Below are 18,094 nucleotides of genomic sequence, written 5' to 3'. Positions count from 1 at the left end.
CCAAAAAGAATATAAGGTTTTCTCAAGAGTTCAAACTGGATACTTGATTTGCTTTCTGTAACAATCTCCTCTGCGAGATAGCTATCAGACCCTTTAATATTTCAGCATATATTCAGCTGTGAATGTAATCGTTCTGCATTCTAAATATTTCATCTGGTATTCTGCTAGTAGTCGGGAGCTTAGACTGATCTACTCAAAAGACAGCACAAGTAACATTGAACTATATAGTCTATTTGTACATTAAACTCCTGTCACACCATAAAGACAAGCACTCATTTAAGCTGGTCAAATTTGACATTCTTGGGCAGAATGCTTAAAAATAAAAAGCAACTGATAGGTAAGAAAATAATATGCATACAGAATTTTGACTGGTGTTGTACATGCAACTTCCATATGCATTTCTGAGTACCAGGACAGATAGTATATATAGTATGTTACAGAAATATCAGAATAAATTAATTAGGGATTATTTCGTATTTTTAAATTCCCCTTTCCTTTGAAAGGCATTTCATTCTAATACATTTCTAGGGTGGGCACAAGGTGACACATCATAAATACTCATGAGCTGGTATGTACAGAAATGGACCTGATTTCTTCCTAGCTATAGATGGTTTTATTTTACAGAAATTGCCCTTCCGAGTACCTGCAGGAAAGATTCCCATAATTTAAACAGCATAATAGAGAATATGCTCAGCTCTGAGCATATTCAAAGGGCTACTTTTATTTTGAATGGTGCCAAACTATGCTCAGTGCTCAGAGATGCTTTGAGGGGTAAGTATATTTTTTTGTCAGTATTATTTTAGATCAATTCTTTCCCACTTTTTAAATTTAAAAGATTCAGAAAATTGGACACTCTTTTCATTAATTCTCTTGGCTAAATGGAAGTCTGTAATTTGTCACATTTTGGCAATACAGATATTTTTTTGTGGATGTTTTCTCTCTCTTCTCTTCATCATACCTCTCTGGGGAGAAAAATCTACACCAGAATTTGTCCCATTGGGGAATGAAAAAGGAAACATCATCACAGAAATAGTTTTAACATTCCAAGCAGACTAGATTTTATCCCCTTGGATAAAGACATCACTAGTTTCTTTGGACCACATGACCACGGAGACATCTTCGGACAGTGCTGGCTCTTTGGCTTTGAAACAGAGATGAGCACTGCCCCCTAGAGTTGGGAATGACTAGCACATATGTGCGAGGGAAACCTTTATCTTTTACTTAGTTTCTTTGGAAACCTTCCTCTTCTAATAAAGGAGTATATTTGTAGTTCAGGGTTGAAATGAGGAGTCCTTGGTGCTCTCTGATGATACTCTAATGATGTTACCTAGTTTGCGTAATGAAGCTTCTGCTAGACAACAACAAGCTCAGAGAGCACCAAGGACCCTCTTCTTCCAGAAAATACTTTAAAATCCCAACATTGATTTGTAATCATTGCAGTATGTAGAAGTCTTCTTCTAAATTGTCCAGTTGCCATCACCAATGTGAAATTTACACTAGCTAACTTGATAAACCATTCGATCAATATTTCATTCTGGTCGGACCAGAATAAAAATTTAAACATTAAAATAAAACATTGTGTTACAATTACTGGTGACACCATGGATGGGCAACCAAAGTCTGCCAGTTTTTTACAGTCAGTATAGCAGAATTTAGCTACGTTCAAAGAAACTGCATCATACTGATCTGATAGTAACAGCTGTACATGAAAGAGATCAGAATTTCCTGGATATTTTGTCAGGTAAGGAGTTATAAAATGAAGCTGTGCATCCTTATGGAGGGCATGCTATAACAGGAGATGAGCTGTGTTTCAATGGCCCTTATCCACAGGGGCGCAATCTCAGCTCAAACTTTTTCCAAAAGTGATTAGAAGTGGGACTTTTTTCCATTGACTTCCAGAAATGGAAAGAAATGGAGAGAGCATTATAATGTGATAGATCAGGGGTGTCCAAACTTGGAAACTTTAAGACTTGTGGACTTCAACTCCCAGAATTCCCCAGCCAGCCATGCTGGCTGGGGAATTCTGGGAGTTAAAGTCCACAAGTCTTAAAAGTTCCCAAGTTTGGACACCCCTGTGATAGATAAATCATATCTATGGCAGTGAGTTTGAGGCAAAAGCTTGTCCTGTGGCTATGGAAAGAAGCATTTTGATGCTCTCTATCTAGAGCAGGGGTGGGATTCTGCTGGCATTACTGCCAGTTCGGTGCGTGCGCAAAGGGAGTGTGCATGCCTGATGAGTGCAAAGCGCGCATGCACAATTGCCTGTAAATAGAACATTAAAATGTCAAAAATACATGCCGCAGCGACCGGGTGAACTGGTTCGGGGGCGTGGCGTGCCTGCTATCCCTACCGGTTTGGCAACCCAGCCACATTTCCCACTACCGGTTTCCCTGAAGCGGTGTGAACTGGTAACAACCCACCTCTGATCTAGAGGCCACACAGAAGGATTAGGGGAGAAGAACCATTTTTCATATCCCATGCAGAGATCTCTGCAGCTAATATGGGATAGCAATGTAGTTGTATCAGTTGCAGTTTATAACCATCATGTTAAATTACAGAGGCAAGAACCAATATAGGAATATATCACCCATCTCCCAAGAAAAGGCATCAGCAAACTGGTGTTCCAAGGCTCAAATAATTCTTACACAATACTTTTGGAAGTCTGATTGTTTATTTACTTATTTATTTAACGAACATGTAACATCTGTTATAAGAATAACTCTAGGTAGAGTGCACAATAATACATAATTTTAAAAGAAGAAAAACCTCTACAATAGCAATAAAAATAAACCCATAGCAACCTATTTTGAGGAGGAAAATGCTTTATAACTTTCTGTGGGGTTACAAATCACACTGCCCCACTGGGACAGATCTTGATAAGCATGATAACATTAATCTGTAGCTAAACATTTAGTTATATTTATTGTCCTATAAGCATATACTAGCAAAAACATATGCGTACAAGGATTAGTAGATATACTCCTGTTTAATTTTTGAATATATATGATATACACAGATGGAACATGCATATGTACTAGCCTTATTAACCCCCTTGTGATTCTGTATTCTATTGAATAGTTTAGTGCAGTGGTGGGCAACCCGCGGCTCGGGAGCCACATGCGGCTCTTTACACCCTTTAATGCAGCTCTTCTGTGTGCTGGGTGCCCGCTCCCCTCCCTCCTCTCGGGCTTCAGAGGGAAGCTTCTGCAAAAGCCCAGGCGAGTGACAACCAATTTTGGTCCTATGACTGCAGAATGCTGCAAAATACCATAAATGCAGGCCAGTTGTTGAGTGTTTCAAATGTGATTGGAACACTCAACAAGGTGACCACAGTGTGTGTGTGTGAGTGAGAAAGACAGACAGAGAGAGGAACAGAGAGAGGGAGTGAGGGAGGGAATCAGAGAGAGACTGACAGACAGACACACACACAGACAGAGAGAGACAGAGAGGGGGAGGGAGGGAGAGAAAGATAGACAGACAGAGAGACACACACAGAGTGAGTGATTAAGTGAATGAGTGAGAGACAGACACACCCACATACACAGAGTGACAGAGAGAGAGGAAGGGAGGGGAGAGAGACAGAGACAGAGACAGACACACACACACACAGAGTGAGTGAGACAGACAGACACACACAGAGAGAGAGTGACAGAGATGGGGGAGGGAGGGAGAGAGAGACAAAGAGCCAGAGAGAGAGAGTGAAAGAAAAAGAAAAAAAGAAAGAAAGTGGGAGAGAGAGATGAAATTAAAAACAACAACATACAAACCTGACTTACTCAAACTATCCAAGGAAATGCAAGGCCAATGTTCACATTAGTGGTTGTGACTTTGTCAGTCAATGTCAGGATGTAATTTTCTCTACATTGTAAGGCAAATTTTACGGAATTTAACGTTATTGATAAATAATATCGTTCTAAAGTTTTTGTTTTATTAGTTGTGTTATTTGTATCCTCCCGACCTATGTGGATACTTGCATGCAGAATATTCTCAATAAAAACTTATTGAAACTAAAAACAGTGTACCATCCTATGTATTTTCGGTTTTAAAAATGTGGCTCTCAAAGTAAATTTCAATCGTGGTTTTGGCGAGATTTGGCTCAGTTGAAAAAAAAGGTTGCCCACCACTGGTTTAGTGGTTCTATATCCAATGAAATGCTTATTAATGTAATCAATGAATTAAATACCCATATTTTTCGGAGTATAAGATGCTCCGAAGTATAAGACGCACCTAGCTTTTGGGGAGGAAAACAAGGGAAAAATATCTGCCTCTGCCTCCCAGCAATTTGCCTTCTTGCAACAAACAGCATAGGCAATATACACTGTTTATAGTGTTATATTTCAGACGATACTTGTATAGATGTTGTTAAAATTGATGTGCTTTCTGGAAGTATAGTTATTTTCTGCTATTTAAAAGAATAGCATTTTTAAAAACAATAGCACTGGGCCTCTTCAGATCAAACATTTATTTTAAAAAGTTTCTTCGTTTTGTTAAATTGTCTAGAATAATAAAGGGGTCTTTAAAAAATAAGTCTAATAATTTGAACATTCTATAGGCATTTACAGTTATTGACTTACCTCCTTGCAGCAAACAGCCTGATTAGCATAAGGAAAAAATCTGCCTCTGCCTCCCAGCAATTTGCCTCCTTCAGCAAACAGTTTCACTTTCAATTTCTCCCCATCATCAGCTGTTTAAGGCTGCAGGGATTGCTATAGCCTATTGAAGCTTCGGCAAGCCCCCCCTTGCTGCAAAGAGGTTAATTGCTGGGAGGCAGAGGCCAAAGGGTTGGGGCCGGTAGGTGGCTGAGGCTACATTCAGTGTATAAGATGCACCAAATGTTCACCCTCTTTTAGGAGGGAAAAGGGTGCGTCTTATAAAAGACTGAAAAATACGGTATAATTTGTATTAGTTTATAAAGTCAGATTGTAACTCTTCCCCTTTTTAGACTTTTTTATCTGTCTCTGATACCAAAACTTGTCATAAACCAATATGTGTTTTGATGCAATTGCCTCTTGGTTTCCAGTTTAAATAAATCACTGGGAGAATTCTCCTAATCACTGACAATTTTGCACTGCACTGACCAAACAAGTATTGTGTAGGAGTTCTTTCTTTTCTGTAATAAAAGTTCTAATGTATCTGAGCTGTGTCTGTGAGATTTTTCCAAATCAAGCTTAGTGTTATGCTCAGGAGAAAGTGTCAGGATATTTCTGACACTATCATTATAAAAGCCATGGTGGTGCAGTGGTTAGAATGCAGTATTGCAGGAGTTCAATTCTTACCAGCTCGAGGTTGACTCAGTCTTTCATCCTTCAGAGGTTGGTAAAATGAGGACCCAGATTGTTGCAATATGCTGACTCAGTAACCGTTTGGAGAGGGCTGTAATGCACTATGAAGTGATATATAACTCTAAGTGCTATTGCTGATTTACTGCCAAATTCAGGTGTGAAGCTGCTAGTGTTCACACTTCTTCCTAAAATAAGGAAGAAGAATTCATGTCAGAATTCTGGTTGACACCGTCTTTGGGACTGAGACAATCTCATTTCCCAGCAAGCCAGATTTACACCATTTTTGAATACCTGCTTCCAAATTTGGGGGCAGATAGCAGATCTCTTCTGGCTCCCGGTTATATGAGCCACTCTTTCAGAGTTTCTAACATATACATAGAAAGGAGGGAGGAGATAATAGTCTCTCATCCAATAGCAATAAGCATAAGATTAGCAATCGAGCTGATATGAATGCAACAATAAATCATCTGTCTCCTGACATATTACCCTTATCATAGTTATCGGCTTGACTTGGCAGCCACACATGGCCCGCCACAAGAAGAAACTTTATTGCAGACAATAATGAAATCTCACACACGAAACAGTGGATGACCCACAGCCAAGATGCCTGGGAATATTATGTATATTCCCAAGAATTTAAATTTGAGGCGTTCTCCCAGCTTCTGAATTAATAGATACTTGGTATTGTGCTTTTGTGGCCTCGAAGTGGGATAGTTGTGTATATATATATACAATACAATACAATACAATACAATAGTAGAGTTGGAAGGGACCTTGGAGGTCTTCTAGTCCAACCCCCTGCCTAGGCAGGAAACCCTATACCGTTTCAGACAAATAGCTATCCAACATCTTCTTAAAGACTTCCAGTGTTGGGGCATTCACAACTTCTGGAGGCAAGCTGTTCCACTGATTAATTGTTCTCACTGTCAGGAAATTTCTCCTCAGTTCTAAGTTGCTTCTCTCCTTGATTAGTTTCCACCCATTGCTTCTTGTTCTACCCTCAGGTGCTTTGGAGAATAGTTTGACTCCCTCTTCTTTGTGGCAACCTCTGAGATATTGGAACACTGCTATCATGTCTCCCCTAGTCCTTCTTTCTCTTAAGCTGAACATACCCAGTTCCTGCAACCGTTCTTCATATGTTTTAGTCTCCAGTCCCCTAATCATCTTTGTTGCTCTTCTCTGCAATCTTTCTAGAGTCTCCACATCTTTTTTACATCGTGGCGACCAGAACTGAATGCAGTATTCCAAGTGTGGCCTTACCAAGGCATTATAAAGTGGTATCTAGGGGTAATGTTAACATATTTTGCAAGTTCATGTATGATACACCATATGCTATATAATTAAATAAAACAGATAAAATTTTCATCTAGGATTTCATTCATGTAACTTTGTTTTCAAAATTATGACTTTCATATTTAAATGGTTGTCCACTAGGACTCCAAGATCCCTTTCACAGTTACTACTACTGAGCAAGGTATCACCTATACTGTACCTGTGCATTCCGTTTTTGTTGCCTAAATGTAGAACCTTACTCTTTTCACCATTGAATTTCATTTTATTAGATAGTGCCCAATGTTCAAGTTTGTCAAGATCCTTTTGTATTTTAAGCCTGTCTTCTGGAGTGTTGGCTATTCCTGCCAGCTTGGTATCATCTGCAAATTTGATGAGTTCCCCATTTATTCCCTCATCCAAATCATTGATGAAGATGTTGAAGAGTACTGGGCCTAAAACAGAGCCTTGGGGTACTCCACTGCATACTTCCCTCCACTTCCCTCCAGCCTGGCTCAACCGTAAATTTTTTCCTTATTCCTCCTGACAGTTGTTTTTAAAATTTTTAAATTGTGTTATTGTAAATGGGATATTTTAATGGTGATTTTTAATTGTATAAATGTGATGTAATTTGTTACCTCCTCCGTGCATGTATGTCTTTGTATATGTGTATGTTTATGTGTCTGTACATATGTTTTATGTTTTTTATGCTCTACTGTACGCCGCCCCGAGTCCTGTCTGGAAAGGGAGCGGCTAATAAATTCAAATTTATTTATTTATTTATGTAGATGCAGTTCCATTGAGAACTACACGTTGAGTGCGGTTGGTCAGCCAGTTACGAATCCATCTGGTGGTGATGCTGTCTAACCCACATTCTTCTACTTTATCTAGTAGTAGGTTATGGTCTACCTTATCAAAAGCCTTACTGAAGTCCAAGTAAACTATATCAACGGCATTCCTCTGGTCCACTAATTTTGTCACATTATCAAAGAATGCAATAAGATTAGTCTGGCATGATCTGTTTTTGACAAATCCATGTTGGCTTTTGACTATTACTTTGTTTGCTTCTAGGTGTTCGCAAATTCGTTGCTTGATTATTTTTTCCAGAATCTTTCCTGGTATTGAGGTGAGGCTGATAGGTCTGTAGTTTCCTGGATCTAATTTTTTCCCTTTTTTGAAGATGGGAACCACATCAGCTCTTTTCCAGTCCTCTGGTAGTTCCCCGGTGTTCCAGGATCTCTGAAAGATATAATTCAGTGGTTCTGAGATCTCGTCTGCTAGTTCCTTCAGAACTCTGGGGTGTAATCCATCCGGTCCTGGTGATTTGAACTCGTCTAGGGTAGACAGGTGCTCACTTACCATTTTCTTCCCTATTTCAATTTGTGTTCCTAATTTTGTGGTGCTGCTTTTGATAGGTTGGACTGTTTTATCCCTTTGTGTAAAGACAGATGCAAAACATGAGTTAAATAGTTCTGCTTTCTCCCTGTTGCTTGTCACCTTCTTGCCACTTTCTCCTAGCAATGGACCAATTGTTTCCTTAACCTTTTTCTTGTTTTTAACATGTTGGAAGAAGCTTTTTTTTGTTAATTTTTACTTTTGTGGCAAGCCTTTCTTCATTGTGAGCCTTAGCTTTCATCACTTCATCTTTACAGGCTCGGGCTATTTGCTGATATTCTGCCTTAGTTATGTCCCCCTCCTTCCACTTTTTATACTTACTTTTTTTGTCTTTCAGTTTGTCAGATAGTTGTTTATGCAGCCATGCTGGTTTCTTTTGGGAGCTGTTATTTTTCTTCTTCATTGGTATTGTGTTAGACTGGGCTTTTGTAATCTCATTTTTCAAAATTTCCCAAGCTTCTTGAGTTGTTTTCCCCTCGAGGATTCTCATCCATGGAATTTTTCCCAAGCTCTCTCTAAGTTTATTGAAATTAGCTTTCTTAAAGTCCAAGACTCTAGTTTGACTTTGTTCTACTACTTGTGTTTGGATAATGTTGAATTCCAATATTGCATGGTCACTTGTCCCCAGGGTTCCTATGGCTTCAACACCTTCTATCATTTCCTCTCTGTTAGTGAGAATTAAGTCCAGTATGGCTGATCCCCTTGTTTCCTTCTCTACTTTTTGGAAAACAAAGTTGTCTGCTAGGTTTGTTAGGAACCTGTTGGATCTTCCACATATGTATTTATATATTCCATATATATAACAATCTAGAAACCTAACACCTACCTTGCTAATCTTACTCTTTGCAGATCAATCTCGATAAGATATCAAACAGTGTCTGATTTAGTACACTGGCCAAGATTTTGAGATACAATCAGAAAGTTTTTAAATGTCATCACTGTGATTAACTCACAGTGCACCTTTGATGTTGTTAGTTGCAAGGTCGTGTCCAACCCATCGCGACTCTATGGACAACGTTCCTCCAGGCCTTCCTGTCCTCTATCATCCTCTGGAGTCCATTTAAGCTCACACCTACTGCTTCAGTGATTCTATCCAGCCACCTCATTCTCACTCATCCCTTTCTTCTTTTGCCCTCAATCTTTCCCAGCATTAGGTTCTTCTCCAGTGAGTGCTTCCTTCTCATTAGGTGACCAAAGTATTTGAGTTTCATATTCAACATCTGGCCTTCTAAAGAGCAGTCAGGGTTGATCTCCTCTAGGAGTGACCGGTTTGATCATCTTGTAGTCCACGGGACTCGCATGAGTGCAGCTTTAGGCAAATAATTATTTCCATACAATGAGGATAATAATACTGACCTGTTTCAACATTTTAAAACAAAATTTGAAACAAGTAATGTGTTTAAGCCTATGTGGCTTAATGTCTAAGTATTTGCAAGACTGTCTTCTCCAATCAGTTCTATGTTTATCACCAAGAAAAGGTTCTTGTAAATTTCCACTTTTGGGAGGTTGAAGGAGAATGATCTCCAAAGATAGCATTTGTCATTGATGGCACCTATTTTGTGAAATAGGAAGTTACCTACTTCTATAACGGTTTTCCAGAAGGTGGTAAAAAAAAACTTTTTGGAAGAGTGTACCAACATAGCTTAGTATGACACTGTCCTTGTTTTGTTAGTAGTTTTCTTAGTAAAATAGTATAATTATAATATTCCGTATTGTTGAATTCTGTATATCCTTTGGATGTTTTACTAATATTCTTAACTGCCAGAAATTGTTGAAGATTGTTGGGCTCTAAAATTAATTCATTCATTTATGAATATTGGAAAGAATTTAATTGATTATTGTTGTTTGTTTTCCCACTAGCGGAAACTAAAAGAATTTAGTCTGGTTAATATTTTTTTCCAGAGGACTCTACTAATTGAGTAGATAACCTATTGCCAGTGTGTTTGTCTGTGTGTGTCTGACTATGTGTGTATTCATCCTTTAAATAGAAAAATGAGAAATCATAGAAACATTTGTCTGTTCCCATAAGACTGCAGATATATTCATTTTTCCTTAATTAATGTATGTAATATGCCTTTTCTTGTTGCAACCTTTGTTATTCAGTGATGACACATCATCATGAAGATTTGTGTGTACATCATTTAAAATAAAATAAATGGAGATGTTTTTACATTACACTGCTAGAAGTTATATTTGTCATTAATTTATTTGTATACTATATTTTGGGTTTCAAACATGCAAGGGGTGCAACTGTATTCTAAACCTCCTCTTGAGAATAATGATGTTCTCAGCCCTAAAAAGAACCTTGAAACAATCCTCCAGTTAGAGTTACAAACATGGATATGTGTAATTCCTTCTCACATTTAAGGTTGTGATTAGCTCCCCTTTCTCTTATATCTTTGCTCTGTTCCTCATTTTATCTGATGTGTTATATGTTATTTTGACATTATTTTGCATGTGTTTTCATTGATCTAATAAAGGTATTGTCCTCATATGGAATTCAGGACATATTCTCAGTGAATTCTCAAGTGTTTCTTAATGTAAGAAGTAGCATGGAAATCAGTGTATTTGTCCCAGAAAATCTTGTTCTTCTTAACAATCATGCCCAAGATTTATCCCTTTAATTTATTGAGATAAAAGTAGGCAGAGTTGGGACTTAAATAAAACCATTCAATATTTCTTCTTTACTCACAATGATTGCAACTGACAAATACTTTTGAAAACCCAGTTAAATGCTCACTACCAAAATACTGTAGCAGTTGACAATTTGAATTTCCAATCCTTTCTTTTTAACAGCTTTTAATTTAACACATGTCAGTTACAGATGTGTTTTAAATGTTGCTTTCATGGTTTTATAATTTAAGTACAATTACCAAAGCTTATGTTGAATTATGATTGTTTTAATTCATTTTTAAAACTGCTTTCGTATGTTCGCCTGTATTTTGGAGAATTTAAGTACAGCCTTTCCATCAACAGATGTAGCTAATGTGAATATGATTTGGGGGAACTGCAGTGGACCCTACATACATTTGGAAATGCTATCGCTAATCTCCACACCTTTAGCAATAATTTACAGTTTGAAAATAATTCTGGATCCTTGGTTTTCTTCTGTGATTTTGAAATGTCTATATGAATGGAAATATTCCTCTTTGAGTCAACCTATTGCCTGCAATGACAAACTAGAATAGCTTATTTTGCTTATGTTCACTTCACAGCAAATGTCTGCAAATAGAAAATGTTTTTGAAATATCATTATCTCTTATTGTTTGGAAATGAACAGAACTATATTTACTTTACATTCACCAAAAGCTATTATAGCTTTTCATTCTGTTTCAATGTATGGTTGAAAGAGAATAAGACAGTTTTATAATTGTAATGACAATTTAAAATAGCTAAGTTTTTTCTGCAGTCAGTGTCAAAAATAGCACCTTCACTTCTCTCTTAATTCTGAATGTCAGCATTCAGTAGTGTGTATATTGTGCTTTCCTAACTGAAAAGCATTGAATATTAGAGATGCATTGAAACATAGCTCTGATTTTATGGATGATCAAGAAGAAGACACGGAAACAGGAACTTTCAATTAGTGAAAGCTGCTGCTCCCCCTTTTCAGTTCAAGAAATGTGTTTGAACTAAAACAGAATAAAACCAGAACAATTGGCAATAGTCTGAATCTGGATTCAGAATATCTGAAACAATTAGTGGAACATCATCAATTTATCCATGAGCTTTAACTACCCTTGAAAAACATCAAGGCAGCCTGAATATTTTATGCTGTAAATTACTTTGTTAAAAACCTGAATATCAAAAACAATATTATTTTTAGGTTTTTTAAAAAAAATCTACTTTAGATGAGGCAAATATTTTCCCAATAGCATACTCCAAAAAGGCATGGTTTTAACACCGCCTCTTTATATTTCTTATTTTATATCTTATTCAAAATAATAACAATTAAAATAAAAGCTGAAACCCTCCACCAAAACCTAAAAATATGCAATTAACTTTGACCCTTATGGATTGACTAAACAGGAGTCCCTAACACTTCTTGCTTCATTGTTTCATGCCTCCTTCAGGATGTTTAAGAAGAAGATAATATCACCCAAATCTGTGATAAGAAGACATCAGTGGTACATATAGCTCCCTGGTAGGCATTCCTATCGTGTCATATCGAAGTCTAGCAAAATGTTGAAAGTTAGAAATGTTATCAAGCATTAGCAGGCATTTAAAGATCGTCTCTTGAATATTTCTAGCACAGAAAGTATTTCATGTGATGTAAATTAATGGTAATTTTTCTGACTTTAAAAGAGAGCTCTGCCAGAACATTTCAGTGGTCTGGACCCAATTCTGCTAACATGGAGATGCTTTCAATTTTCTCTGCCTGCTTTCCCGCCTTAGATGGCTGTGATTGTGACAAAATTAATCCATTTAAAAATCTATGGCTTAAACTTAAGGATTTTCATCCGCCCTCCCTTCTTTTTTTTTTCTTAGAATATCAATAAGTTCCAATTGAAGAGCGGATTCTTTTGCAATTCAGGCATGTGCCGGCGATAACGGGCGAGTTGGCATGAAGAGAGGCAGAGATGGATTAATTATGCAGAGAACATGGAAATTCTGCTTATCATCGGCTAGCAAAGGAGCCCAGCTCACATAATCAGCAAACGAAGGGAGAGAAAAAAATAACAATGCAATGGCACCTTCCAGCCCATCATCAGGATTTTTCTACCCCCTTGTAATTAAAAAATAACATACACTTATAGCCCTATCTCCTGTGCAGGCAAAGAGTGGATGTCCACAAAATAATTGCACTGGGATATTAGAGCTGGAAACAAGAGCTGCCCATTCCTATACTGTACCAAGTCTCCCCTCCTATTCTCTGCCCTGGCCTCTGCAAGGCACTTCCTTTCCCTTTGGAATCTGAATCAGATGGAGGTCTTCAGCCAGGTGACATCCCATCTTAGTGTCCATGACTCCAAAGCTCATCGTTATCATGATAATTCTTGAGAGGCCAAAGGCTCAGGGGTTGTTATTCATCTCACCTGCAAGCTATATAAAAAAAACCACACTGAAAAACCCAACCCAACTGGCATTTTGTTCAGCAACAAAATAGATTGATCATCATAGCTGCTCTTATATATTTTGTCTTTTTCGCTGCTGCCTGCACAGCTGCTAAGAACCCTTCTGTGCTGCTGGTACACAGTTCTAGAAATTAAAAGGAAAATAAACCGGCTTGCTTTTAAGCTAAAGGCAAAATAAGAATGCCAGGATATGGGCTTAGAAAACTGAGGCAGGCAGGCAGGCAGGAAGAAGGAAATGAGAGAAGTTTGTGTATTGCTCCAAATAAAACAATGTCATATTTGAACCCTTTGGACTGTTAGATGACCTAATCTATTTATATTCTTATATGCAAATGCTTCATAATCACAATGCACCGGTAATTCCTTTTGTTAATGTGTTGCTGCTCCTTGCACTTTAAAAAAAAACCTTATATAGTTGTCCCTTGCAGGTTGGTAGGGAGATTCTTGACTTATTTTCTAATACATTTATTCAGCAGCAAAGGAAAGTGAAGGAAAAGAAAGAAGTCACAGGCAAGTCAGAACCATGCATTGTATTTTGTTTACAGGAACCACTGTGGGGCGCTCTAGGAAAAAAAGCAGCCTGCTGATATTAATATGAGAGAAATGTGAAATAATAATCTGAGCTGGGTGGATGGGTATTTATTTTGGATGTCAACGAAAAAGGCCTTGCTCTCTAGGGATGACATGATAGCAATGTTCCAATATCTCAGGGGTTGCCACAAAGAAGAAGGGAGTCAACTTATTCTCCAAAGCACCTGCAGGCAGGACAAAGAAGCAATGGATGGAAAGTAATCAAGGAGAGAAGCAACTTGGAATTAAGGAGAAATTTCCTGGCAGTGGAACAACTTGCCATCCAACACTGGAAGTTTTAAAGAAGAGATTGGACAACCATTTGTCTGAAATGGTATAGGGTTTCCTGCCTGAGCAGGGGGTTGGACTAGAAGATCTCTAAAGTCCTTGCCAACTCTGTTATTCTATTGTATTCTATTTCATGTGATGTAAATTAATGGTAATTTTTCTGACTTTAAAAGAGAGCTCTGCCAGAACATTTCAGTGGTCTGGACCCAATTCTGCTAACATGGAGATATTCTGTTCTGTTCTATTCGGTTCTATCCTATTCTATTTCTATATTTCTATTTCTCCAGGTTTTGACCATGCTCTCAAAGTTAATTAGATGGTAGTTGTTGCTTTGCATCTGGTACATATGCATTTAGCTTGCTTAATGTCTATGGAGATTTTCAGTCATCCAATTCATGATTGTCTCAAAGGTGCTTGCTCAAAAGGCAACTGGACTATATTTTTCCTTGAGGAAGAAGATGTTTCACTTCTCATTCAAAAAGTTGCAACAGTTCTGGTTGGATAGTAGGGGGATGGAAGGTCAGGACCTTCCACCTCCCTAACATCCAGCCAAAACTGATGAAGCTTCTTTGATAAGAATGATCCAAGATGACAATTGGTCCATAGTTTTCCTTTCTTTAAGTATAATCCAGATAGCCAACACCTCAAGGAAAAACCCAGAGATTTTAAAATCCTATAAATAGGAACATCTGAAATTGTGCTGGACTTGGATTGTTTTAGAAGTTGCAATGATGTAAATATCAAAAGAATTGTTACACTTCCTAAAATAAAGTCATCCCAGGATGTTCCTGTGAAAGCTGCAGCTTGAAACAATTGATACAATTGCAGGAGAGATGGCACCAGGAAATGGCAATAGCAATTCCAGTGGTCACTGGGAGGATGAAAATCTTTATTTTGGGGCTCTGTATAAAATAAATTCCATTTTATTAATTTTTGTACCCTAGTAACACCTAGTAACGAGATGACAGAAATCTTCTCTTTATTATATTACCTGCAATATTTTCATTGTCCTACTCTTCCCATACAGACTCAAAGTCCTAATTTTGAAAACAAAGTTACATGAATGAAATCCTAGATGAAAATTTTATCTTTTTATTTAATTATATAGCATATGGTGTATCATACATGAACTTGCAAAATATGTTAACATTACCCCTAGATACCACTTTATAATGCCTTGGTAAGGCCACACTTGGAATACTGCATTCAGTTCTGGTCGCCACGATGTAAAAAAGATGTGGAGACTCTAGAAAGAGTGCAGAGAAGAGCAACAAAGATGATTAGGGGACTGGAGGCTAAAACATATGAAGAACGGTTGCAGGAACTGGGTACGTTTAGCTTAAGAGAAAGAAGGACTAGGGGAGACATGATAGCATTGTTCCAATATCTCAGAGGTTGCCACAAAGAAGAGGGAGTCAAACTATTCTCCAAGACACCTGAGGGTAGAACAAGAAGCAATGGGTGGAAACTAATCAAGGAGAGAAGCAACTTAGAACTGAGGAGAAACTTCCTGACAGTTAGAACAATTAATCAGTGGAACAGCTTGCCTCCAGAAGTTGTGAATGCCCCAACACTGGAAGTCTTTAAGAAGATGTTGGATAGCCATTTGTCTGAAATGGTATAGGGTTTCCTGCCTAGGAGGGGGTTGGACTAGAAGACCTGCAAGGTCCCTTCCAACTCTACTATTGTATTGTATTGTATTGTATTGTATTGTATTGTATTGTATTATTGTATAGATTAAAAAATCGCAATAAAACATGAATGTTAAAAAGATCTACTGTATATTCAGATGACAACGTTCAGGCCTTCTAGCCATTGAAGTGTAGCTTTGTTTATATGAAAAAAGTCAGATACTCGACCGATATATGCGCTCAGCTCTCAGTTGCTCACAATGTAATCTATGGTTTGCCTTGAGATCCCACTGTCACGATGAGAGGAGGATACGATGCCCCATTTATATAATGCGTCCCAGCACATGTCATGTGAGGTACAAATCCTTTTCAGGATTGTCCATTTACTTGTTCAACAACAATCGGAGGCCTTTCTCAACCTTGAATTAGTGGGAAACTATAGAAAGGAAATGTGTGTGTTCATTGCTGATCCATCCCATGTCTCTATTACTAATCATTGGTGGTTACATGACTTTCTGCCATGATGACAAAACTTAACAGATTCAACTTCCCATATTTTTTGCTGTATAAGATGCCCTTGAATTGCCTCTGGAATGTCAGAGGAAGAGGGAAATGGTATTTTAACATGACTACAACTAAGGTTAACTTAAACCTGTCTCACTCGTGGGCTTGGGACAAAATGTGAGCAATAGAGGGGCTATGCAGGTCATGTTTATATTATACTCAGTGCAAGTGGGGGCATGGCCTAGGTCGAATACACTTAGATCTGTATATCTTAAGGGTTGCATACTTAAAAGTAATTACCTTCTATAGTTTAAAGATTTGACATACCTTCTTTTGCATGCATTCTTCATACCATGTCTTCTTCTATCTGGAGCCTTCCAGATATATTGGGACTGCAATTCTTAGAATTCCCCAAGAAGTACTAAATTTGACATGCTATTAATCAGTACATTTACCCTTGTTGGAAGGTGAATCATAAAACATAAACCAATTCAGTCCTAGATCATATATGGATAGTTCATAACAGCTAACAGAGGCCAAAAAGAAGCTTGTAGAATAATCAACGCAAATAGTGATCATGCAGTCCAGATACGCCTAGCATAGGTCTACTCATAAAGGTAAAAGGATGCTTTGAGCTTGTTCTCAAATCCCTCAAATTCTTACTTACAATGCTAGGTAATCACAATTACAAGAATTCTATTCTGCAAAGTCTCTGAGAATTGTCAGAATTTTCCCTAACCTACTGCTACACTGTTGTATCTTTTAGTCTTTTATTTGCAGCCTTCAGCCTTGGGGTTCGGGGAGCCTTATCTCAGATAAGATTCTGTGTGACCATCCCTGGAATTGGATTGGCAAAACTCAAGGCAACGGGTTCTTCCATTGTTTCTTTGTCTATATTCAATGAAGATGTACTGTATCTAGATAGATTCTATCAATGCTATATGAAAACTATCCAATCGTTTCAACTGTTATTCATGAACACTTGAAAGCCAAACTTTGCATCATCATGAATGATGCATGTCCCAGGATAATGTTACAGGATTCACTCTGAGTCAGTCACTGGGATCAGAGTTTTAGTCTTCCAAGTTTTTGGACTATGCTGGAGCTGGGAGATGTGAAAAAAAAATCTGCATGTTCTCCAATGTGAAATAAATAGAAATTATAAGTCATAAATAGTACAAGAAGAAAAGTTTCAGTTTACAACATCAATTCTATTTTTTAAAGTTAATCTGGAGATATTAGATGACCTGAGAGGCGTCATTAGTTCTTGGGTAATTATGATGTGGTAATGTCCTATAGAGGGATGCGGTGGCTCAGTGGCTAAGATGCTGAGCTTGTCGATCAGAAAGATTGGCAGTTTGGCAGTTCGAATACCTAGCATTGCATAACGGAGTGAGCTCCCGTTACTCGTCTCAGCTTCTGCCAACCTAGCAGTTCGAAAGCATGAATAAATTATGGCATCTTTTGGAAACCTGACAGCAAGTAGAAAAAATAGGAACAACCTTTGGTGGGAAGGTAACAATGTTCCGTGCCCCTTTGCTGTTTAGTCATGCTGGCCACATGACACACAGACATCTTCGGACAGCGCTGGCCCTTCGGCTTTGAAACAGAGATGAGCACCATCCCTTAGAGTCAGGAACGACTAATACGTATGTGTAAGGGAAACGTTTACCTTTAATGTCCTATATGATAGGTCAACTTGAATATATTATTTGAAATGCTATGCAAATTGAAATTCCTGAAATTCAACTTTCAAAAAAAAATCAGAGATCAAAAATTATGTTGCAAAATCACTGCATTTCTTTTACTAGAATTACAATCTTTCTTAAATCATTGTCCCATTGTTACAAAAATTCGAATCTTTAATGATCTGTAAACATGTTTAGAAGTTTGAAATGGGTAACAACTTTTTTTTGCTGGGATATCACTATGACCCACCTGATTATATTGGATGCAGGCCAGATCAGCCTAGTGTGTTACATTTTATTTGGATTGGATCCATTTAACTCTAGGTGCATAGTTAGCTGCCAGTTAGTTCCTATGCTTTGTGCATTGAACGGAGCAGTAGTCAAAAATGAATATC

The 18,094-nt window shown here is 37.8% G+C and overlaps 1 long non-coding RNA gene across 1 annotated transcript in view; it reads left to right on the top strand.

The window, feature by feature from the left end:
• Positions 1-13,497, top strand: part of LOC309391948 — a 43,581-nt gene extending 30,084 nt beyond the window's left edge. Inside the window, exons 2-3 of the long non-coding RNA XR_014175358.1 lie at positions 12,017-12,087; positions 12,432-13,497. This is a non-coding gene — a long non-coding RNA (uncharacterized lncRNA). The remainder of the gene's footprint in view (positions 1-12,016; positions 12,088-12,431) is intronic.
• The last annotated feature ends 4,597 nt before the right edge of the window (positions 13,498-18,094 follow it).

The sequence above is a fragment of the Natrix helvetica genome, assembly GCF_964273705.1.
Source record: "Natrix helvetica genome assembly, chromosome: 4".
In the NCBI taxonomy this organism is placed as follows: Eukaryota; Metazoa; Chordata; class Lepidosauria; order Squamata; family Natricidae; genus Natrix; species Natrix helvetica.
Note: the sequence above shows the minus strand (reverse complement) of the source record. Positions and strands in the feature narration are given on the sequence as shown.